General features: G+C 38.4%; 1 protein-coding gene across 2 annotated transcripts in view; it reads left to right on the top strand.

Annotated features, from left to right (window-relative positions):
* TBC1D4 (TBC1 domain family member 4) overlaps positions 1 to 24,226 on the top strand; it is a 171,449-nt gene that overhangs the window by 763 nt on the left and 146,460 nt on the right. The window lies entirely within an intron of this gene.

A 24,226-nucleotide genomic window follows, 5' to 3' on the forward strand; every position in this document is an offset into this window, starting at 1 on the left:
TCTTCGGACCCCGAGTCCGGAGCTGGCTTTTTGGGGGGCGGAAGGAGTGGCGGGAGCAGATGACCCGTGGGGACAAGGAAGACGGAGGGAGGCGGAGAGGGGTCTCGGGAAGGTGGGGGAGCTGGTGCGCCCTAAGGAAGATGCAGGGAGCATCGCGCGTCCGGGAGTATCTCGGTGTCTTGGGGTGTGACTGGAGATGGCATGCCCGGCCTTGGCTGAGTGTGCGCGTGCCTGCAGGTGTGTGTTTAAGAGCGAACGCGGGAGAGGGTTGCGTTCCTAGAGGCCTCCGCACTCACTGTCGGTCTTGGTGGAGTCCTGCACCTTGGCCCCTTTGGACAGTCGCATCCTAGTCACAGCAGCACCTGCAGGTCTTAGATCTGGGAAGCTGTTTCGGAGCCCAGCTTAGAAGTTACTAGACGTTGTCAGATAGTAAGCAAAATACGAATCCGCTTTTAGATGGTGAACAGAAAGAAGACTTTTTTTTTTTTTTTTTGCATTTTTACACAGTAATTGGAGACAGTCAATACGTACTTGGGTGATTTAAAAGTCAGTGTCGTAGAAGTGGTGAAAATCGCTTTTCTAGTATCATTTCTCCACAATTTACTGAATCGAGGTGCCTGTTACCCAACGGTCCATTTTTACTTCCTTAAGAAAAAGGACGCAGCCCTTTTTCTTCTAGAGAGAGGTATCTAAACAATCTTTACTACAGTGATTGTGTTTTGAAAAACAGCACCTCCCCCCTTTTTAAAAAGCGTGTAAGGAGTTTTTACATCAACAGCTCCCCTCCTCCCATGTTGTCATTTGTAATAGTTATTTGATGTTTGGGTAAAGGACTTTAGATTCCTTGGGAAAATAGTGATGTCTAAATATAAATAAGTAAATAACGTCTCAGTTATACTTTGTGGCGGATTTCTTTAGCAGCTTGGAAATTAATAGTCAGACGAGAGAAACATCCTATAAATAAGGCTTTGAGTTTTGAAAAATCATGTATTCTAGTATCTGTAATTTTTTTACAAAAGGCCTATAGCTGAGCTGAAGAAAATAAAAGCTCATTGTCTTAGATTCTATCAGTTACTTTGTAAACTTAATGTCCTAAGGCTCAGAACTCCCAATGTGAAGAGAGCAATTTTAATTTATGTGACCGCTGTTATGTTATGGTAAAATACCTTATCACAGACGATCTCAGGATCCCAACCATGATTAAAATGAATTTCATTTTATATTTATTTGTTCAAATTTTATTTTTAGCTTTCACCTAGGTTGAAATTGGAGTACAGCATGTTCTTTATTCTGGATATTATCACCATCTTTATTGGATTAAGATTTTGGGGTTCCGTCAGTAAGGTGGAAGTGGTTGCATTTTTCCAGGACTTTAAGGGATATTTCATGATTCTTGGTGATGCGTTTCTTCAGATCCAATGCATGACACGTCATTGCTAATTTCATTGATGGCCAAAGTTTGTTTATGGGTTATGGGACCTTAAATTCTCGACAGTGGCTGTTGAGTCTTCCCTGGACTCATTGGAAGGTCAATTAAAATAGTCCATTTTATTTGCCTTCATTTTGTATTTAGATATTAGAGGCCAGATGCGCTTTTCCTTTACAAATAATAACATGCTTAGGCTTATTTCCCCCCTTTGGTCCTGTAGGAGCAGTGGAAGCCATGTGGCTTTTTGATAAAAGAAAAAACAAACTTTTCCTGTTTATTGCCATTTTCCAGTTGAGTCCTTGATGTAAAGATATACATTCCTATTTGCTCCAAACCTAGAGAGCCCCTGGCAGAGGATCATTAGTTTGAAAGGCCAGATGGTGTCTACTTAAGGATTATCTCCAGCCATAAACCAGAGGTTACAAACTCAAGGGGCTGGAGAGGAGGTTGAGTGAGGACCATGGAGGACTAGATAGGGAGATCCTTTCTCAAGGTGCTGCTCAGCTCCAGCTGGAAATTACATTAATGGAATATAAGCCCACTGTTGCCAGAGCTTCGGGTTTTGCAAGAGAAAGTGGAAATCTGGATTTTTATGTTTGAGTCCACATTTGAAAGTATTAGCAAGTATTTTAAACGTGTAAGAATCCTATTTGGGCTAAACAAAACACATCTGAAGGTTGGCTTCAGAGATCTAAGGGCTTCCACTTTTGATCTTGGGCATAAATATTTGTTGAGTGGACAAGTGCACTCTTTAGATAGTGTGTGCCGTTTGCCACGTTTCCTTTTGAAATAGTGGGGAGAGTTAGGGTGATTTGGGGGGAAGACATTATAAATAAAACTCCCAGAAATGATGAGCCTGCAGTTGAACTTGTTAGAGGGATGAGTTTGTCACATTATTGCCATCCAGCAGTGTGCCTCACATAGAGTAGAATCTCTGAATGGTTCTGAGCACCTTCGAAATGAGAAGGAGGAAGACCTGCTGTTTGCTTTGCTGCTGCGTTCTCCATTTGAAGTAGAGGATTATTTAGTTGGGCTTTAAGATTATTGTTAAATCTCCTAAGTATTTTCTACAGTCATTGAACAAAATATGAAAGGTAGCCTGGAGCAGCAGGCCTGCAAACATCCCCAAGTAAACTTGCCTCTGCTTTGTCTCTCGTGCCTGTCCCTTTTCTGAAATAGGACTGACTGTAGGATGACCATATAATTTATTGTTTAACCCGGGACAATTTTTATTAAGAAAGTGGACATTATTAAAGTTACACAAGCATAACAAGTATAAAATTGGAGCGTTCAGGGCAAACAGGGACATGGGTGACCACAGATAAATGGCAAAGTTTGTGTTTCTGCCAAGCCACTGAGATGGAGGATTGTGGTTTCTATATACAAAATGCTAATGTTTTGCAGCATATCTGCTCACACATCTTTTGGGGGGTGGATCTACATGTGACCTCAGAGATGAGAGCACTGTGCAGAGTAGTCTGGGTCTGTTGTGGGCAGTTGCCATAGTGATGTGCCTCTGGCTCCACACCTTCCTGGTGGGTCAGAGTCAACCTAAGGATGCTGACCCTCAGTCAGCCTGGAGGGGTGCTCAGCCCGAATGGTCGGATGCAGAACTATTTCTCCCAGGTGCAACGAGGTGTAGGTTGGGAGCAAATGAACCAGTTCCAGATCAAATATATGTCAATACAGATTGGTTCCCATTTATTCGAGCCTGTGTAGTCTTGCATGGGAGGAATGTCAGTCTTAGAACACTTCAGCCAGAGTTGGATATTTGAACTAGCAAAAGTGCTTAACCCTGCATAACTTAAAAAAAGATCCACACTGGCATAAACTGAGTTGTAGACTTAAAACTGGTTGGAGAACCAAGCATATCTGATTCTCTACCTAAAATAAAATCTTGGGAAGGTCACTAATATTCTTCAAATATTTACCTTTATCTACTTTCAGGAAGCGGCTAAATATAGCATTATCTCCATTTCCCCACTGAAAAGTAGAACTTGTTTTATGTTATGTATATTTTTATCATATTAAAAACCAAGAATTATTAGTGAATATAACCATTGTTAGAGATTAAAGGTGTTATTTACCATTTGCATGAGACTCTTAACAGCATCTACTTCATAATTATAGAGTGAGTGGTGATTTAAAAGACAAAAACGTGATTGCTATAATTTTCATTGACTGTTTTATATACTTCTTGAAGCTCGCAAGAATGTACTTTCAAAGAGATTTTACAAATTGTGTTCCTAAAATTAAAAAAATGAACTTGACTTTTTTTTTTTCCAGCACTAAGTTCTCTAAGTCTGTGGGTTTTTTGTTTCTCTTAAAATATTCAGTATTTTCTGAGCTTTACTCAGGTAACTGATTTTCAACTTAATTTTAACTGATATATTTCAAAGAAGTCATTTTCAGTTCTTCCTCAGAGCTGAGGGTCAGTGGCTCTGGGAATATACAAGCAAGGAAACCAGAGAAAGCGAAATCTGGAAATTTTTATATTTCTCTGTTTGCTTTCCGCATACTTTGTGCTATTCTGGACAGGTAGATCCCTCCTTATGTTTGCTGTAGTATTTTTTTTTTTCCTTTTGCTCTCTACCCTTCTGATCTGCGGTGGATTTAATTTGCCCTGGCTCTGTGGTAAAATCTTGACTGCAGTATCTGGGGGGAAGGTAAAAATGTATGCCCAGAGCCTCCCACTTGTGAAGGGAATCTTATAATGAAGATGAGGGCGTTCAGCATCAGGGCTTGTTTATCATAAGCCAGAGGTTCTCAGACTTGAGTGTGTGCCAGAATCACCTGGTCAGCTTGTTAGAACAGACTAGTGGACCCCACCCTCAGTTTCTGATGCTGTCAAGTTCCCTGATGACATTCAGACTACTGGTCTGGGGACCACAGTTTGAGAACCACTGCCTTCAGTGATTTTGTTCATCTGGTTTGGGTGTGTGACTACTTCTGTTCCCTTGGTTATTTTTGCAGTCGTTCTCAGACTTGAAAGTTCAGGGTGAATGTGAGGAGGAGAAATACCTGGCTACAGAAGATTTTTAAGACATTCTTTATTTTCTAGTTTAAGAGCTTCGCATATCTTCTTCTCTAGATAGACATTATTCTGCAGACGTGATAAGACTAGTGGTACGTTGAATGAAAACTTTACCTTTCAAGCCAAAGTTTTAAGTTCTGCAGATGGAATAAACATTTTTAAGGAATATATTCTAATGTTAAATTACAATAGGTTTTTGCAAAAATTAAAGCTTTATTTATTTGCATCTGCAGAAATAACATGAAAAAACATCAGCGTGTTTGATATACTGGCTATAAGGAAAATCAGGTAAAAAGAGTTGACAATTTGGTGAAAAAGATTATGGCTACTCTGAATGATTATTGCAAACTTTTCTATTTTCTCCTTTCGCTGCCTCCTCCTCCTCCTCCTCCTCCTTCTTTTTCTTCTTTTTTAAATCTCAGGGCTTTTGTTTGTTTCGTTAAAATCATCTGGATGGTGGTTTTACATTCCTGTTTTTTTTGGACTATATTGCCATGTTGTTACTTAAATGTATCCCCTTGTAAAATGAGGGACAGATCAATTTTAATTTAATTTTGTAGTATATTGAGTTATTGATGGAAAAGGATTTTGCTTGAAATATGGTCTACCTAAAATATTAATATAAATTTAATAATTCTGGAAGATGCCTTAGAGGACTGGGGCAGGGAGGGTGGGGGGGAATCGAGGGGGGGGCGTCAAGGAAGGGAGGGAATATGGGGATATGTGTATGAAAACAGTTGATTGAACCTGGTGTACCCCCCAAAAAAATAAAATAAAATAATAATAAAAAAAAAAAAAAAAAAAAAAAAAAAAAGAATAAGAAAACATCCCAATAAAAATGGGCAAAATTTCTGAAAAAAAAAAAAAAAAAAAAAAAAAAATTTAATAATTCATTGGGAGGCATCAACTAGGCATACCATTGGCTTGTGAAATTAAGGTTGTAATGTGATGACTGACATACACCATATCTATCTTAGTAGCTTTTTAATGCTTAAAAGCTAACATTTATTGAGCTCTTGCTGGGTGATGGTACTTCCCGTAGTGCTTTTCCGAGGTTATCACATTTTATCTTCACAATAGCAGTGGAAAGTACGTACCAGTCTTCCTCCCATTTTACAGATGAGAAAACTGAGGCAAAGAAAGTTTAAATATTTCCGCGAGGATTCAAGTCTTGTAATGGTAGAAGCAGATTCCAAGCTGGGTAGATAGTTCTCTTATCTGCTTCTCTGGAATGCAGTTGTTGAAAAATTAGTTTTTAGTTGTTAGCGTTATGAAGTTTTATGCAATCATTTTTTCCCATTCTTTTTTTAATATAGTTGTTTTATTATATTTTGCTTTCCAATTTTATTGAAGTATAATTAACAAGCAAACATCGTATATATTTAAAGGTACAGTGTGGTATTTTGATACACATATCAAATGAAAGGATTACCACAATCAAGCTAATTAATATATCCATCAACCCACATGGTTATCATTTTGTCTGCGTGTCTGTGTGGTGAGAAAACTTAAGATCTACTCTCTTAGCAAATTTCAAGTATACAATATAGTATTACTAACTATAGACACCATGCTGTCTGTACATTAGATCTTCAGAACTTTCTCATCCTGTATGACTGAAAGTTAGTACCCTTTGACCATCTCCCTATGTCTCCCATCCTCCAGCCCCTGGCAACCACCGTACTCTCTGCATTTATGAATTTGACTTTTTCCATATGTAAGTGAGATCATGCAGTATTTGTCCACTTTCCTGCACTTTTATGTTAAAAATCTCCACAGTTAAATATGCTCATTAAATTTGTAAAATAATAATGAAATACTGAATGCATGCTTGGATATAGTTTTCCAGTATGTATTTTTGTTTTAACGGAAAGTAAAAAGTCTGTATGATTTGTTAGGCTGGTGAAGCGGAACTCTGGTGTATCTTTTATGTAGTGTTCTGAGGAGTGGCAGGGAAGTAAACTATGAGAGTCTGCTTGCAACCTTTATAACTACTTTAATTTAGAATAAAAAGACTTTAGGGTATGTATTTAAGAACAGGTACAACCATGCATTTGAATATATTTTATTGACTCATAGAGGATATAAATATTGTCGAGTATAACAAAGTAGAAAGTATAAACTGAACTATAATATAAACATGTATAGTTATGTAGTATAAAGTGTAAAATTATAAAATATAAAAATAATGCATCTTCCCATCATTATAAAACATGCACAATAAAGCAAGAAATATTGGCACTAAGTTGTGCTATTTTAATTACCTTGGGTTACAGGGAAAATTATATGTAAATTTTAAGGTTAGATAAATCCCAGTGACCTGATGGGCTGATGTATGGTTTTGTAGGAGTTCAAGTAGAGAAAAATGGTTCAAAAAAAGCAATCATGGGGTTCACAGGAATGTTAGCATGCTGAACCTGTGCTGTAGCATTCAATGCCCGAGGCATGTGTTTTGGAAAATAACGTCTTTCATCACATTGAGTTTAGCTTGTTAGTATAATTGTTGCTGGTTTTATACTTGTGTTTGTGGGTATTTTGTAAATTGGTTTTGGTTTTAAAGCTTTTTAAAAGCTGGAGGTATAAGAATCTGAATTTTGTATCTAGATTTTTGTGAACATATTCAAATGAAGTAACAGTAAAATAATTATGTTAACATCTTAATTTACCTTTAAAAGGATTCTGAACAACCGTAAGTTTGGAAAACGCCTGGCTTAAACTTTCAGGTATTATTTAATATGACTCCAGCCATCTATGACCCTTAGAAAGGGAAAAAATATGAGCTTAAATTTTGGTTGGTTTAATTCCGGATAATCTTAACAGAGGTTTTTTCCCCATGAAAAAGATATGGAGTTATTCTTTTTCAAGTTCCTGGTTCCTTTCAAGTTTCATTGCTTGTGAGAAGTTGGGTTGGAAAGAGGATCTCCAAGTAATGGGATCTTCCTGGTTAAATATAGAAGCCTAAATTTGCTGCTTCAGTTCTTTTATTTTGTGGATGCCCTTAACTGGTTGGATAGTCTTCACTTTGGCACTGTTGTGAATTTTTACAGGAATTTCTAAAATTCTCAAATTTAGAACCATAGAACTTTGTACTACCAGCAGTTACATAACTTATGAGTAGTTTAGGATCAATTTAGGATCAATTTCAGATTGCAAGTCAAACAGTGCTTCTGGTTGAGCAAATCAAGTAGTATTTTGTATCTCACAATTGTATCTTCATATACATTTTCAGTAATAGGTTATACAATGTGGACAAATACATTTATGGTTTAGGCTTTTACAAACCAATAAGCAAATCTGTTTTCTGGCCCCAGAGAGCTCTCAGCTTTTTCAATTCACCTCTTGCTCTGGTTTCAGCCGTTTAATTCTCATTAGCTAGGCAGCTTGAGAGATTTTTCTGAGTTTACCTGAAATTAAACTGATGGCCTTCTTGCTTGGTTCTATTGATACAAATATCTACTCTCCTTAGATTATCAGTGACATGTTCTTTGTACCTGGTGGGATACCCCATTACTCTGTGTTGTATCTGCTTGATCATGGTGCTCACCAAAGACCATCTAGTGTCTACTGTCTGACTCCTTAAACATTGTGCACTGCCTGCTTGATTGAATTTTTTTCCAGTTTTGGAAGCTGGTCTTCCCTCTTCTGAGGAATGATCTGGCGTCTGGTCATTACTCCTTCCTGTTGGTTCCCTCCGAAGCTGCTAACCATTGTTTACTGATTTTATTTTAGTTTTCATATGGAATTTAGCTAAGGCTTGTTGGCATGAACATACCCTAGTGGTAGTAGGTAATAGGCATGACCCCTCTATATTCATCCATAATTTCTTTTATCTAATTTGAGGAAGGTTCAATAGACTGGATCCAGGAAACTAGATTTCTGTCTAGTTTCTAGAGTACTATTACAGCAACATGCAAGCAAGTGGTGTTGTGTTTTATTTCTTGACAGACCTTTATATTTTAACTTCCTCCATTGATCCTAAATTCAAATGGTCAGATGATTCTGTTGAAAGAATAACTGGCATTTGATACATTTGCTTGTTTTATGTTCATGTAAATAAAGTGTGTTAGTTATAGCAATAACTAACTAGTAACTAATTTGCCATTCAGGGTCTGGAAGTTAATTGGTACTAAATCTTTCTTTCTGTTGGAAGTTAGGTTGAAGATATATATTTGAAATTATATTGTCCATTTTAGTAAGTGGAGTGTGAACATGACTAAATGAAATCTATCTTAATATATGAGACATTATAGGAGTTCTTGGGAATGCAGAGTGTTGTAGTTTGAGTTTCTCTCTCTTTTGCTTGATCCACCACAATTATCCAGCATTCGAGTGTATCTGTAGAAATTTTACTCTAAACTTCTAGGAGCCAGGTTAAAAAAATAATAGCTATGCATTAATAATAGTGATAGCCCTAAGCAGTATACATGCATTTATTTTCTTGACCAGAGGGTCTCAAACTTTAGCATGTAGGGTTTAATACTGATTGCTGGAAACCCCATCCTGCAGTTTCTGATTCCGTAAGTCTGGGGTGAGGTCCAGAATTTGCATTTCCAACAAATTCCCAGCTGTTACTGATGCTGCTGGTCCAGGACCACACTCTGACAATCGCTGCTTTAGACCAAGGGCTGGTAACCTACGGCCTTTAGTTTTGTAAATACAGTTTTATTTGAACACAAGCCCACTCGTCTATTTACATATTGTCTATGGCTACTCTCATGCTGCAATGACAGTACTGAGTATTTTCGACAGCAACCCTACAGCCACCAAACCCCAAATCTTTATTATCTGGCCTTTTATAGAAAATGTTTGCTGATCCCTGCTCTAGACCATCCTGTTAAAAATACGTATTTTCATCCCCATTTTATAGGTGAGAAAACTAAGTCAGTAATTTTACTTAGGACACCAGCCAGCAAGTAGCAGTAGATCTGAATTTCCAAACCTCATACACTTTCTAAAACCCATTTTGTAAATTTTTATTGATGGCCCCCAAATTTATCTCTATAGCTCAGACTTCTCTGCGCGCCAGCTTCTTGCAGCACCGAAAGGCTTACTTGACATCTGCACTTGAATAGGTGGTCACTGATGCTTGTAACCTAGGAGTTATACTTAAGTCCTACTTTTCACTTCTCAATTACAGCCCTTAAAGGAAGTCATCATGTTGGTTCTGCCTTCAGAACTTAGTTTTTTATATGTCTGTGTCTGTCCATGACCACTGCCACCACCTGGGTCTAACTCCCGTCATGTCTTTCTTGGACTATTACACTCCTCTCAACTATTCTCCTTGCTCTACTCTTGCTCTCCTATCAATTTCTTCTTCAGTGGAGCCGTAGGAGTAAAAGCACAAAGGAGAGCAGGTTCCCTCTACGCTCAGAGTAATATGCAAATTCCTTCTCAGGTGACCTTGTATGACTCCTCCCACCTCGTCTGGTAGAGTGCTCCTCTCCAGCACGTTCCCTACATTTCAGCCATCCTTAACCAAGCCCAACTCAGATCACTTCAAAGCCTTTGCATATGTGGTTCCCATTCTTTGCTAGATTAGTTTTTTCTCAGGTTTCAGCTCTTTGCTTAGCTCACAAATGTCACTTCCTCAGATTAGCCTCTAGTGACCCTCTATCTAATAAAGTCGATGGGTATCCCAATTTTTCACTTCTACCTCAGCCCTTTATATTTTCCTTATGGTTCTTACGCATTTAAAATTAATTTTTAAAACACTTTCTGTGAGTACTGTCACCACCTCTAGAATGTGAGTTTCAAAGGGAGAACAATCTTGTCTGTTCAAGGTTTTATGTCCCAGACCTAGTTCTTTAGTGAGGGCTCATTTCAACAAATTGAAATTAAGTGGAGTAAGAATTGGTTCCTGCCCTCAAGGAATTTAAATCCACTGGTGAGAACCTAAAGTCTACTGGCAGTAATATGCATATGCTCTCATATGTGTTGCCTTTCCTTGTTAACTTTAACAAGTGTTGATTGTATTGGTTGCATAATATTATTTTTTGCTATGAATGTTTATAATTTTAGAAACATCATACTGCTTACAGTATTAGATGGGGTTATAAGGCAGATATTTTTAAAAGTAAGTAAATTATACAGTTTCAGAAAAAATTTTGTAGACTAATTTGAAATGGACTTTTCCCTCTCCTATTACAACACAGGAAGTTTAGTGAGGCTGCCAACATGAGAACAGGCGTTTTCATGGCCTTTACTTTGAATGATGTGTATCAAGCATTCAGGCATCTGGAAGATGATCAGCATGAGTGGCGTTGTGAAGACATCCTTCCAAGAATTGGATATTTTTTAGTTTCAGTTCAGTTGTTATTGAGCCTTCTTGGTCAAAATATGGTGTCATTTGGAAGGCTGTTTAGCTACAAAATACTTTGAATGGCTTCTGTGTTTTAACTCCCAGATCTAAAATGAACCATTTTCTTGGGCACTGATTTGTAAACCTTATCCTGGAAAGGGCAGGGAAGTACCTGAAAGGTGTCTCAAAACTTTTTTTTTTTAATCAAAAAGGGAAATGAATGAATGGAGAGGAGACCACCAGGGTGAGACCAGGGATGGGAAAGAAAAAACTATGGCCAATATCCACAGTGAACTATTGACCAGTAATAGGATGTATGATTTGTATTCTGGATTTCTTTGTTTGCTTAAACAGAATGCCTTGTGACAGAGTTTGTTTGCTTTGTTGTTGTTATTTTTACTTTCCTGTATTCTTTGTATTTAATGTTTATAATAAGAGCAGCTGATAGGCTTTCAGTGACCACTGGGGCATGTACCAAGGATACATGTAAGGTAGTATTCACGCTCAGCAGTATTCTCGTGGGTTGGGGTTTGACTTTGAAGAAAAAAATGACACAAGGAAAGATGAACTTATTTTTCCAGGAAAAATTAAAAGTGCATTTACCTTCATAAATACCGGCCCCGTCTCCTTTTCCCCAAAAAGGGCATTTTCTCCTTATTCCGTCATTGCCTTCGGGCATAGTCTGTCTGCCCATGAGCATCTCTACGTTTTCTTCAACGTTTGGTCCCTTGCATGGGGTAGGAGACCCTTTTGCTCCATGGAGGGAGCAGTGTGTTTACTAAATGAGTGTCTCTGTTTTGTCATCTCCCTTTTCCTTAATGATGGGAGTGATCTTTGAAAACCAGCTTTCCGTTAGTAAGCTTGGCTTGAAGACATAGATATTGCTGATGGTGCATTTTTCAAAACAGCACATATTAATGCAAAGGTGAACGTATAAATATATAAACATATAAATATTTAATAGCATTTTTGCCTATTTACTACTAAGGTGGTTTTCTTTGCTTCCAGGTTGGAAGCTAAGCGCACAAGTCACTTCTGTAGAGCGACAGGCTGTAACGTGTATGCTGAGCATGAACACTGGTGTTTGGTTAGCAGTGGGTTTGCTTTACCCTGTTCACCTCACCCCCATTTACTTAGGAACCAGGCAGGTTAATAGCTTTTGTGTGAACGTGATTGTACCAGTTAGTAGTTTCTCTGGAGACACTGTTTGCTGTGATTAGGGTATGATCTTTCTTCTGAGAGTGGAGTCAATTCTGAACATTGACAGTGGGAACCGACATATGTATACCCTGTAATTTTTTCTTAGCTGTTTACGTTTTCCAGATGATTTATTTTTAAAAGTCATGCTGTCACTATGAAAGAGAATTACAACAACTGGTCTACAGATACTTAGGTCTCCATAAATCAAGTGGAAACTGATTAGTTTACTAAAATTGTTTGTTTAAAAAAATGTTTAAATTTTCTCAGTACCTGATACTACAAAGGGCTTTGTATATGTTATTAGTTTTTGGTTCTTACTTTTATTGAACAAAGTGTTTGTCTAATGCGGGTAGGCTAAATGTGGGAAAATCTCAACCTTTACTCATATCATTATATTGGACATGTTCACATATGCTGTATCTCAATAGAAGTGAGTGTCTCCTGCTGGGGTTTTCATTTGCTGTTTGGTGGCTTCGTAAAGAAGAAAAGACTGTTGACTCTGCAGGTCAACAGTCTGCAGGTGTGCCCCTGTGGAATAGAGATAACAGACCTTCAACTAGAGAAGCCAGACTGGACATAGGAAATTGACGCTCTGAACCCCATTCTTCCATAATTAACCATGTACCATGAACGCTCTGTTAATGTGGATCATGGTTTTACAAGTCCTTCCCTCCTCCCTCCCTTCCATCTTTGTTATTTATTTTGGCTACACTGGGTCTTAGTTGCGGCATGCAGGCTCTTAGGTGCGGCATGCATGTGGGATCTAGTTCCCCGACCAGGGATTGAACCCGGGCCCCCTGCATTGGGAGCACGGAGTCTTACCACCCACTGGACCACCAGGGAAGTCCCTATAAGTGGTTCTTTTGTTCATTACCTCATTCGTTCATTCACTTATTTTTTCAACCGTCTATTCATCTGTTCAGTTATCAGGAGAACTGAATGCTTACCATGTGCTTGGCACTCCATTGAACACTGACATGTGTAACACAAACACATTCCCTGCTTCACATATCTTAGGCTTTTGTAGAGGACTGAGACAAAACGGAATAAAAAGAATAGCATATGGTGGTAGCTGAGTGCCTGGGTTCTGAAGTCTGATCACTGAGGCTCAAAGCTCTACTGCTGTGGGCTCCATGTCCTGGGGACGTTCCTGCATCTCTCTGTACCTTGGTCTCCTCACTTGTAATATGGGGATGGTAGCATTGTTGTGAAGGCTGAGTACGCTTCTATAAAGCATTTAGAACAGTGCCACCCGAAGTACTTGGTAAATGTTAGCCACATGTCCACAAGTGTATGATTTCAATGATGATAGGAGCTATGAAGGAAAAGAATGTGGTGCTATGAGAGAATAAAAGGAAGAAACTTTAGATTGGGTTGTGTAGCAGATCCTCCAGCTCTCTTTTCCGAGGAAAATCTTAAAATTTTCTTCACTTATCTCTCCCTCTGCCGCTCAGCCCATATGCTATAGAAGGTTGGCCCTAGCCCCAGCTCCAAGGTGGGAAATGCCATTGATTTGTTTAGGAATCTGGTGCCAAGACAGTTTATAGGTTTGTACCCGGAGACCTAGTGGTCCCAGGGAATGTATCTGTTTGTGCTAATGCAAGATGAGAGAAATTTTCTTGGGGCTCCCGAGATAGTTTCCTCCTTGGTTGCTGTGTGTAGATTTAGAGCCTGGGACTGTTACTGTTATTCACGACCAGGGTGATGCTGAAACAGAGGAGGGCACTCTGGTGAAAAACTGACCTCTGATAGGAACAATCTGGATTACCACCTACATGCAGGCTTGCTCAGTTTATGCGAGTTGGGTTGCATTTTCTGCTACTTGTAGTCAAAAGTAAGAGATGCGTCAAGGAAGGCTTATTATGGAGATGACAATTAAGGATGATTCCCAAGTTTGCTGATTTTTTTTTTTTTTTTACTAATAGGTGGGTTTGTTACCATTTACAGATAAAAGGAAGGCAGGTTGGAGGAGTGGAGGAGAAATAGGTTTTAGGGCAAAAATCTCACTTGTAAAATGAGAGAGCTGGATGTTAGCAGTGATTTGCACACCTTTTCTTTTTCTGACCAAAGATTCCTAAGAGAGATGACATCCTTTCATTAGAAATTATGATTTCTAGAGCACTGGCAACCATTTTCACCAACACTGGAGCAAATGAAATCAATCTCAGAAGGGGGCGGAGAGAAGGAGCTGAAGGTGTTTTTCCACCCCGTTGCACATAAGAACCTGTGGGGAGTTTAAGAAAAGTATACAGTCTACTAGATTCTCGGGCCCCTCTCCAGATACGTTGCGTGAGAATCTCTAGTGTAAGACCTGAGAATCTATTTAAAAACTGGGAGCTGGGATGCAGCCAGCCTGGTACTTACATGCAGCTTGGATTCGGGGAACCACTGCATTAGGGGATGCAAGGCCCCTTCCTGTATAGGGTTTTTGATTACAACTCTAGGAACCAACTTCAGCTAACTTAAGCCCAGGAAACAGCATGTACCATAGGGGTGGCCACAGCACAGTCTTGTTAAAATGCCTCAGCTGCATCAGGACACGACTTCTTCTTGATCTACCCCTAGTCAGGTTGTTATGACGTTTCCTTTCTAGAGTGATAGTCAAAACACTATCTCTGACTGCTGGCGTGTTGGCGATATTATGAGTATGTTAACAGTTACCAAATGCTTAGGTGCTCGATTGGTGGTTATTAGAGCATCTGTTACTTGAATGGCAGTTACAGCATCACTTTACATATTAGTAGCTGGGCAATTCCATGAGAACTTAGGTGGCAGGTCATCCTCCAGTCACAGGTTGTGTTCTGTAGTCATTGTGTGGACGTTATTACCCACGCACTGCCCAAGTTAGAGAATAGAAGAGCAGTAGATTCTGTCTGTTGTCAAGAGTGAGAAGAGGTCTTGGAGATGAGTCAAGGACACACTGAAGCATGATTAGGAGCTGTGTTATAAACAATGTGGAAGTGAGATGTCTGGAGTGGGGGTGAGCCAAGGAGGGTAGCACTGGCTCCGGGGCTGAGACAGGACCCCCAAATGAAGAGGTGCTCTGCAGGAAGCAGTTGCTCTCATTAATGTCAGTGAGGCTTTATTTATGGTCATTTGGGGCTGCATTGGCAGCCAGGCAGTTTTCCAAAGGTGGTGATGATTCTCTCTGCTTTGGAAAATGATGCTTCAGGCATTTTGGGAGAAATTCAGCTCTGCTTTGCCAGATCTTTTTTTTTTTTTCTTTCCTACAACCTCTGCCCTCATTGGTTTATGAGTGGTAGAAGGAGAACATTTAGTCCTGGAAGGATGTAGCATATTAACTCTTCTACCTCCTAAGGGATAGGTTTCTGCTTTAACTTGCTCAGAAAGCAAGCAAGATGTAAATATCACACGATTCTCTTTGCTTATTTATCTTTGAGGTGATATACACTCTGGTCGTTATCTTAGGTGTCATGTTAAGCTTTAGAACGTTAGAGACATTTGTGTTTGTTCCTCTGCTTCAATTGCTATCCCTAATAGTACTGGCTTTTATATTTAAACATTCATCCATTGGAGAAAAGCAAAAACAATAATGTCAGTGTAGGGTTTTTAGAGGATGATTTTTGGTTGTGTGTTAGACAGTGGAAGCGTGAAAATCTCGTAGTTGTCCGGGTGTTTTAATTCTTGTCACCGCCGTTGTTATCAGTTCCACCATCGCCACTGGCAAATATTAGTTGAGGCTAATCGAGTGTAAGATTAGCGAGTTAGCCACTGGGAATGAGGTTTCAGTGATTTCTGCAGAAGCAGATAAACAGGGATAGTAGCATAAGCTTGTGTTAATTATGTGGGGAAGCTCTTCAGAGCATATACATTTGTTGGGCTTCTCTGTATCCCCTGATGTGAGATCTGCAGTTAGTCTCCAGGAATGCAGACATTTCAGGGCCTGGTTCTAGAGTTTAGAGAAAAATGGCAAACAGTTAAGACAGTATTTTGTACGTTTATGTTCTTAATGAAATGTGACTCCATTTGTCAGAGACTTTTTAAAGTCAATACATCTATCTAGATGTAGCAATGAAGAACTCAGGGATTAGGAAATGTTAATGACAGTGGTTTTTCTGTCATTCTTAAATTTCTATAAAGAAAGTGGCATTTATGGGTTTAATCAAGTTAAAAATGTCTTTCAGTGGCTTCGTGGTGATTTCCAAGTTGCTCAGAAATGTAATCATGCTACTTGGAAAGAACCTCTTGGTAGAGCTACAAAATTTATAGTACCTAGTACTTTTTGGAAGCTATAGTATTAAAGAGATTTTTAGTTCCATTATATATGGAAATGGGAGTTCGAGAACATATGGTTATTGAGATCCACAGACAGTCCTTCACTTGGAGTCCTTTCTGGAACGCGGAGAGGAACAAATAAACGTAGATAGTCTTTAGGCCTTTTTTCTTTTAAGCGATCACTTGCATTTCTTTTAGGCCATTATGTATTGCAGATTTTAAGAGGTGTAAAAAAAGTTTAAAAAAAGTAGGAGTAAGCTAATGATGAGCTCCTGATTGCTTTGCTGCTTCTTTTTGTGGTACAGGCACTCACTGGCCCCCAAACATACAGCAGAATTTTATTTTATTTTATTTTTTGGCTGCACCGAGCAGCTTGTGAAATCCTAGTTCCTCGACCAGGGACTGAACCCGTCCCCCCTGCAGTGGAAGCACAGAGTCCTAACCACTGGACTGCCAGGGAATTCCTGTACAGCAGAATTTTGGATGCTCTCCTTTGTAAGCTAGTAACTTAAGTAATCAGCATGGTATTGAAGGTGATGAAAATCATGTTGATTCCTCGTGGAAACACTCTGCATGGGTGCAGCTTCGTCTTGTATGGTGCTGGCGCCCCGTCTGTAAGACTCCAGTCACCAGTGGGGTACGTTTGGTGCAACCCTATACTTCAGTCCCGGTTGCTCTCCTTTTTGATGCCTCATCTGGTGACCCCGAGAATGCCCACCCTCCTTAACGTGGCTTCCCTCTGCCCCTTCCCCCTCCCCCACCCTGGACTCCAACTCTGTCTTCCAGCCTCTCGGAACCTCTCACCGTTTCTCATGCCCACCTGGCCTTTCACATCTTTATGGTCACACACTGTCGTTTTGCTGGGCGTGTCGTCTTATCCACCGTCTTAGTGCTGTGGTGTCCTAATCCTCACAAATGCTACTCAGGTCATTTCTGCTATAAAATCTTTGATGTCATCCCCCAGCCCCCCAGGTCAAGGTTGCTTCTCCCTCTGGCTCCCATACTCATATTCTTAGTATTCATTTGCAAGCCTTTCTCCACCACTAGTTTGTACACTTACATTGAAGGTGGAGACAATGCCATTTTTCTATCTTTAGCATCTGGCACAATGACTAAGACGTATTCAGCACTCACTATATGTTTTGTTGAAATGATTTCAACAAAATATATACTTCTGTTGTTGTTTTGGAGTGTTTGTTCTGAGTAGGACTGTGCTATGTCCAGGGGTATAAGACGTGTGACAGTTGACCTGGGCCTTAGAGGTTTATATTGCAGTTGGAAGAGAAAAGGCACACGGGAAAAATGTTAAATAATTAAAGACAGTGAATGGTACGACCGATGTTTTAAGAAAAAGGACACGGAGAAAGCATATAGGTCCTCAGTAGAGAGCTGGGTAAAAGATGTTATATTTATACAGAAGAGGAAAGGTATGGAGAAGTGGGATAGAGAAAATGCATGTATTTTGGGGGAGGAAAAGCAAGAAAAAAGGCAGTGCCAGAGCACAGAGACCACATGGGATTGGGAGTACTAGCAAATTACTTCATCTCAGTCTCTTTCCCTCTTCTATAAAGTAGGAATAATATTTGCACCTATCGCACAGAATTATAAAAAAGAGAACGGAGGTAATTCATGTACAGCATTTAGCATAATGCCTGCAAAGGAGGAAATGCTCACATGTGTTTGTTAGCACCCATTATTATTGTTAGTATAGTTGTTATGTTAAGTTGCAGTGGCCAGGTATAAAAACACGCCTTTATGGGGAAGCATAAAAAGCAAAGCCAGACAATGTATCAGAACCCCAGTCAGAGAAATAAAGGCAAGGTGATAGGTCAGAGATCAGATGAAAGTGGGAATGCACAGGTTATCTGGTCAGTGCTGGGGGGAAAGGAAAGGCGGAGCAGGGGGAAGAGCAGTTGAGAACTGAACACAAAGAACTAGTGAGAAGAAGAGGACCTTGAAGCTCAGGCAGTGCTTGCCCCAGGCTGGTAAAAAAAAAAAAGTATCTGCTTCCTGCTAGGACCAGAGCCCATCACGGAGCGTGCCCGCCTGAGGGCCCACGGGTGGGAGCAGGTGTCCAGAACGAGTGAGCTGGTCATCGGGGGCACTGTGGAAAGTGGGGAATTGCGGTGGGGGCAGATTGTGACAAGAGATAGGGCAGTGGTGGAGGTAAATAGGGAGACTGCTGAGGCAAAAGAATGGCTAAAAGGTTTATTGGAAACAGGATCCCAGTTTAAGTTTACGTAGGGCTTTCTCTTTCTGCTGCCCTGGGTTTGAAAGGCAAGGTCTTGCAATCCTGAGATGGTGTCCATCTCCTGGGCCCCTAGGGGAGTCGTCAGTCACTTGTTTGGCCTGTCTTTCTCAAAATATTAGACAGCTCCTCTGCCCAGTGTTTCAGCTTTGGTAAATTTTTATTTTATTTTATTTAAGTACGAGCTAAAAAAGAGAAAGCCTTGTTTATTATGCTTTTGGAAATGTTTAGGATTTTTGTCATGCAGTATTTAGACTTAAAAGCCTCAACCCAGACCTACCTTATTTCTAGGGAAAGCACTTTGGAATTTATGTTTATAAGCGTCCCAAGTACTTCTTATGATCAAGCAACTTCGATAAATATTGCTTGTGACAAATGAAAGCCTTTGAAATTCCTCTATCCTTGTAGGTCAAGGATGCTAGTTTGCATTTCTAAGTCTTGATGTGATTGTACTCTGATTCAGACTTTGAGGAGTCGTGAGAAAGGTTTACTACATTCTCCTAGTTAGATGAAGAGTTAAAGCTAGTGGCTCTCAACTGGGAAGGGGAGTGGATTTTTATCCCCCAGGGGGCATTTGGCAACATCTGGAGACATTTTTGGTTGTCATACTGGGGCTGTGGGTGCTACAGGTACCTGTTCTACAGTGCACAAAACCTCTTTCCACAAACAAAGAATTATCTCATCCAAAATATTGATAGTGCTAAGGTCGGGAAACCCTGGTTAACCCTTAAGGTCTGTCTGTATTAATTAATAATCAGTTAATTAATTTGTCTTAAGCTGAGTATAATATATATCTCATGTGATCACCATTCATATTAAGGTGTAGAACATTTCTACATAAAAAAGAATATGTCAAGTAACAGTAAAGCCAACCATTTGCTAGCCTTTTGAGGTAGGTCCATGTCTAGGCCCTTACTTTGCAAAAGGGTATGTTAATGGAACTGGAGTCTTTTTTCTATTTTTTGACTAAATCACACTTTAAAGATTCCTTTAAAATGGAATCAATGTAAAAACACTTGTGAATTGGTCTGAGTGCCAAGTCATCCTACAGGTTTACCAGTTTTCTCAGTTGCCTTTATGGCCGTTTCCTCTATACTTGATTTGACAACAATTTTTTGTTTTAGTGACTTGCCTCAGTCCTGTAAGACACTTTTTTTTTTTTCATTTAGAACTCATATTTTATCAGTTTACATTGTAATTACTTGAATATGATTATAATTGCTGTAGAGTGAGGACAAAGAGGACGGAGGACAAACACAATTGACTTATAAGCATAGGATTCAGCTAGGGGGAAGAGATAAGCCTTCCTGTGTGGAGGGCAGGCCCCTAAATACTAGTTGGCAGAGGACTGTGGGCACAGGGGCCCTGCGTGTTTTACAGAGGCACTGAGAGCAAGGGTTAATTCATCAGCTAATTCCTGGAAGGTTGATTAAGAAAGCTCCTTCAGTTTTCAGTGAGCCATGTAGTTTGAAAGACAGAATGGGAGGGAGGGAAAACCAGATATTTTGGTCTTTTTGATTCGTTACATAACAACAGTCTTTACTTTCTCTAACTCTCTAAATTAGACACTTAAAACTGAAATTTGGATTTTTCACCAGTTCATATTTTCTGAAAAGAATCAGAAGTAGATAAAAAGTAGCCATATATTTAATTAGGGAAAACAGGTGTTCATGTTTGCATTTTTCCTAGAGAATGCTTAATTTGTACGTTTAAAGTAATAGTTTGGGATTAGATTGAGGAATCTGACAAATGTAAGAGATTATCTTTGAGGACATTTTCAGTGTAATTATGTAAAGTACAGTACTTTGCAGATCATAATATATCTTGTAAAAGTGTATCCCTTTAGGTCAAAGCTTTGGAAACCCTGGGAAAAAGGACTGGGGACTTGCAGGCTCTTGTCAGGTCTTGCTTGTCTGTATCTGGAGTCAGCCTTGTACTAACATGCCAGATTCCACCCCATAAATTCTGTTGAAAAGTAGTCTGCCAATTTGAGCTGTCTATTGCTTAATAAAGTCTAGCAGCTTCTGTATGTTTTCTGTAGAAGCTGAATAAATATAGCAAGAGAAAATCTGTGTTTAATTTTGGAAATGATAGTATCTTTTACTTAAACTCTTTGAGTTAAAAGTTGGAAGCAATTTTTTCATGAAGCTTTAATTCCACAGAACTGTATTTTTATATATTGTAGGAGAAGTCATAAAAATTTGAAATGGAACATCTATGCTAACATTTGTATCAATTAAAAAAACTAGAACCCTATTAAATAATATGAGTAGGTAGTTTAAGCTACATTTTGGAATGGTAGATTATATATACTTTAAAAAAATCACAATTGAGATTTGTTTTATGATGCATTTTTAGAAATAATTGTAATTCCGAAAATATTCCTTTGTTTTCATTTTTGCATTATTTATTGCTGGCAGTTCCAGGTTTCAGAATCCTTATGTGACTTTTTTCTTGTTCACATCATTAAATAAGCAACTTTTAAAATAAAAAATGTTTTTTCTCCCTAGCAGAAGCATGTGCATTACTATACGTATAATTAATATTGTTTCAAGAAAATTGAGTAACTTGGTTTAAATATGTCTCAGTGGAACTCAATTATATTTGGCAGTATTTGGAAGGGAAAATATGAATTGGCAAAAAATTGTATAATTTAGTTATTGTGTTGAAAATAAAGGCATTGATATACATTGCTTAGAGATTCTTAGGGAATTTGGATTTGAATAGCCAAGAAAATCTTATAGCCAGCTTAACTCTAAGTATGCATCTCAGTGCTTAAAGATACTTGGAAACAAAAAAACAGTCTACCTAAAAATTTTATTTATACTATTCATAAAGCATTGTAATATCAGATTTAATTAGAAATCAGAAGTCATTTACTGTGGCTAATTTGTGCCAGGTACGTTGGAGATACAAAGAATAAAACTCGTGCAAGCTGATGAGAGTTTTCATGCATTGGAAAATAATTTTCGTGAAAATTTGTTTTTATTTTGCAGAGAGGACTGCAATGTACTAATGCCAATATTTTCATAATTGTCATTTTATGGGTTCATTATACCTGTATTTGTTGAGTCACTACTTTACATCATAGTGGCCGCAATCACCATTCATTTCTTGTGCCTTGTTCCCCCATTTACTTCATTTTGTGCTGTCAGAATTGCCATCTTTCCTCTAGAGGTGTACTTCATTGAATGTAATAGCAACGTTTCTGAGACTATGCATGTATCACATTTTAATATTGCCCTTGCCTTTACTTTATAATTTCAGAGAGAATTGTCAAGCCCTTTAGTGCTAAGCCTTTTGATAGCATCTTTGATATTTCTTTAATTTTTAACAGATACGTATGTTACATTCCTCCTCTCCCCCAGGAAATTACAAATGGAAAGGATAAAATTGGTAACTTTACCTTCTGCTTCTTCTGATATGTCTTTAGTACCCTGATTTACATCCTGGAACATCAGTATGTGACAGTACACAGAGTAGTGCCAGCTAGGGAAGCTCACCCCACACCTCAGCGTCTAGAGTTTTCCTTGAGCCTTCACTATGTAGGTGTGAAGGATTGAATCATTGGGTATGAAATTGAAGCCAGTCTCCAGCCCCCTTCCCTCGCAGGTTGATATCACAAAGCCCCGCCCTCTAATTATATGGTTGGTCCTTCTGGTGAGTCTTCTTGTAGCAAAAACTATCTAAGGGGTTTACCACAAGCCACCTTAGAAGCATAAAGTATCGAGTATGGTCTGAAGGGCTCACTGTGAGTAACAAGGATACTCCTATCACTTGGAAATGCCAAGGGTTTAGAAGCCAGCCAGATTCTCATTATAGACCCTTCTGTTCCCCCTGAAAATATAGTATGTCTTATTAGGTGTATGCAAATCTGAACTATGTATCATTTCTTTAACACTTTTAGAACTTTACTCTGCCATTAGTTATGTGGCCTTGAGTAAATCACTTAACTTGTTTGAGCCTCAGTTTTCTTGTCTGTATAATGGACGTAACAGAACCTCTTATTAGAGAAAAAGCAAAGTACCTTACAGTGTGTTTACAAATAAAAGGTACTCTATAAAATAATAACCATTATCATGTGCACATTTGCACTGTAATCAAGTGCTATAATTAAGTAGACAATTTTTTCCTGCTACTTGTAAGCATACAGATAGGACTGTCTCTGTCTAACTTGTTTCTTTCCTATTTATAACATGTATATTAAATCTATATTATTATAAATTTTACATGTTATGTTAAATATATAAATATATTAATATTGTGCTTATGCAAAACATGTTATTTATATTACAATTTAGCATATATATTTATAATACATACAAATATAAAACAAATATGTTGGTAAAAATATGACTATATTAAATAGAAATATATATTACATTTAATGTATATATAAAGTATATAGTATATATGTGTAATATATATTGACAGCAGTGTTTAGCCAAGAAACTGATAATATGACTGTTTTGACATTTGGCCAGTTCTTATCAAGTAGATCAGTTAATGATTGATGTTTTAAACTGTTCTACTTGAATTAGCTTTATATTTTTAGATAACATCTATAAATTAATACTTAAGTCAGGATGTAATTTTTTAAATCTTTTATTAAGATATAATTGACATACAATAAACTGCATGTATTTAAAGTGTACAATTTGATTTTTTTTCTTATTAGAGGATGTGATTTTAAATAAGTAAATCTTTTGTACCGTATTTTGACCAGTTTTGTGTAGCTTTCCTCCTGACTGCTTTTATTATACCAGCTACTTGAGATTTGACTGTATCTTGATTTTTTAGTTGCTTACGTTAGTTATATACCTGTTTGTATTTATCCTTTCTTCCAGATAAACTCACTATTTATTATGAGTGTTTTATAATCCATTTACGGTGTCTGGAGTTACTCAGTATGTGCTGTTGTCTACCCACAAATAGGAAATCAGATTACTTTTGTACCTCCTTCACAGGATATAAAGATATGACATTTGGAATTTATGACCCAAATACCCAAATTAATGTAGGAAGGCTCCATATGTTCAGAAACTATGAACATATGAAATGAGCATATCTTTATAAAACTATAGGCATACCTTTCTAAAACTTGTCACACTGGCTGGCAACACTGAATTAAAACACCAACTTAAAAATGAGGAAATATCACTTGAAACCTTTATTAATTGTAGCAGTAAAAACAACAACATTGGGTAAGTTGTTTACAGAAAAATCATCTTTGTTTCATAGGTTTCCAGGAAACTGTCAATTAATTGTTAATGATTATGTATTCATCCACATTCCATTGCCTACCTATTCCATAAAAGTTGTCACACATTGCCACAAGCCATTTTCACCAGAGAAGCAGGCGGAGGTTAAACTATTATATCTTAAAATACTTCAATCTCTCATGTGTGTATGAGGTGGAAGAGTGAAGTCGTTATCTGGATCACAGAAGATAACATTTTAGTTGTGGTTTTCTAGAAATGGCATGTAATTCTTTTTTTCTGCTCTTAAAGTGTCTGCGTCCAGCTTTCTAGGTGGCCCGTGGTTGTAAGCTGAGGAGGACTCCCAGGCTGCAGTGTCTGGAGGTCTTACACCCCTCACTAACCGTCTTCAACCAGAGCATCTGGTGTTATTTGATTTATATACTGGGATTCTGTGGAAAACGTCCTTTGAAAAAAAGAATTCTCTTGAGTCCAAAAACCAGGCTGGTTCAGAAACGGCTGGCCCAAGAGAATGTTTAAGGATTTTTAACATAAACTGAGCAGTTGAAAATTATATTAGAAC

This window comes from Hippopotamus amphibius, chromosome 14, assembly GCF_030028045.1.
Source record: "Hippopotamus amphibius kiboko isolate mHipAmp2 chromosome 14, mHipAmp2.hap2, whole genome shotgun sequence".
NCBI lineage: Eukaryota > Metazoa > Chordata > Mammalia > Artiodactyla > Hippopotamidae > Hippopotamus > Hippopotamus amphibius.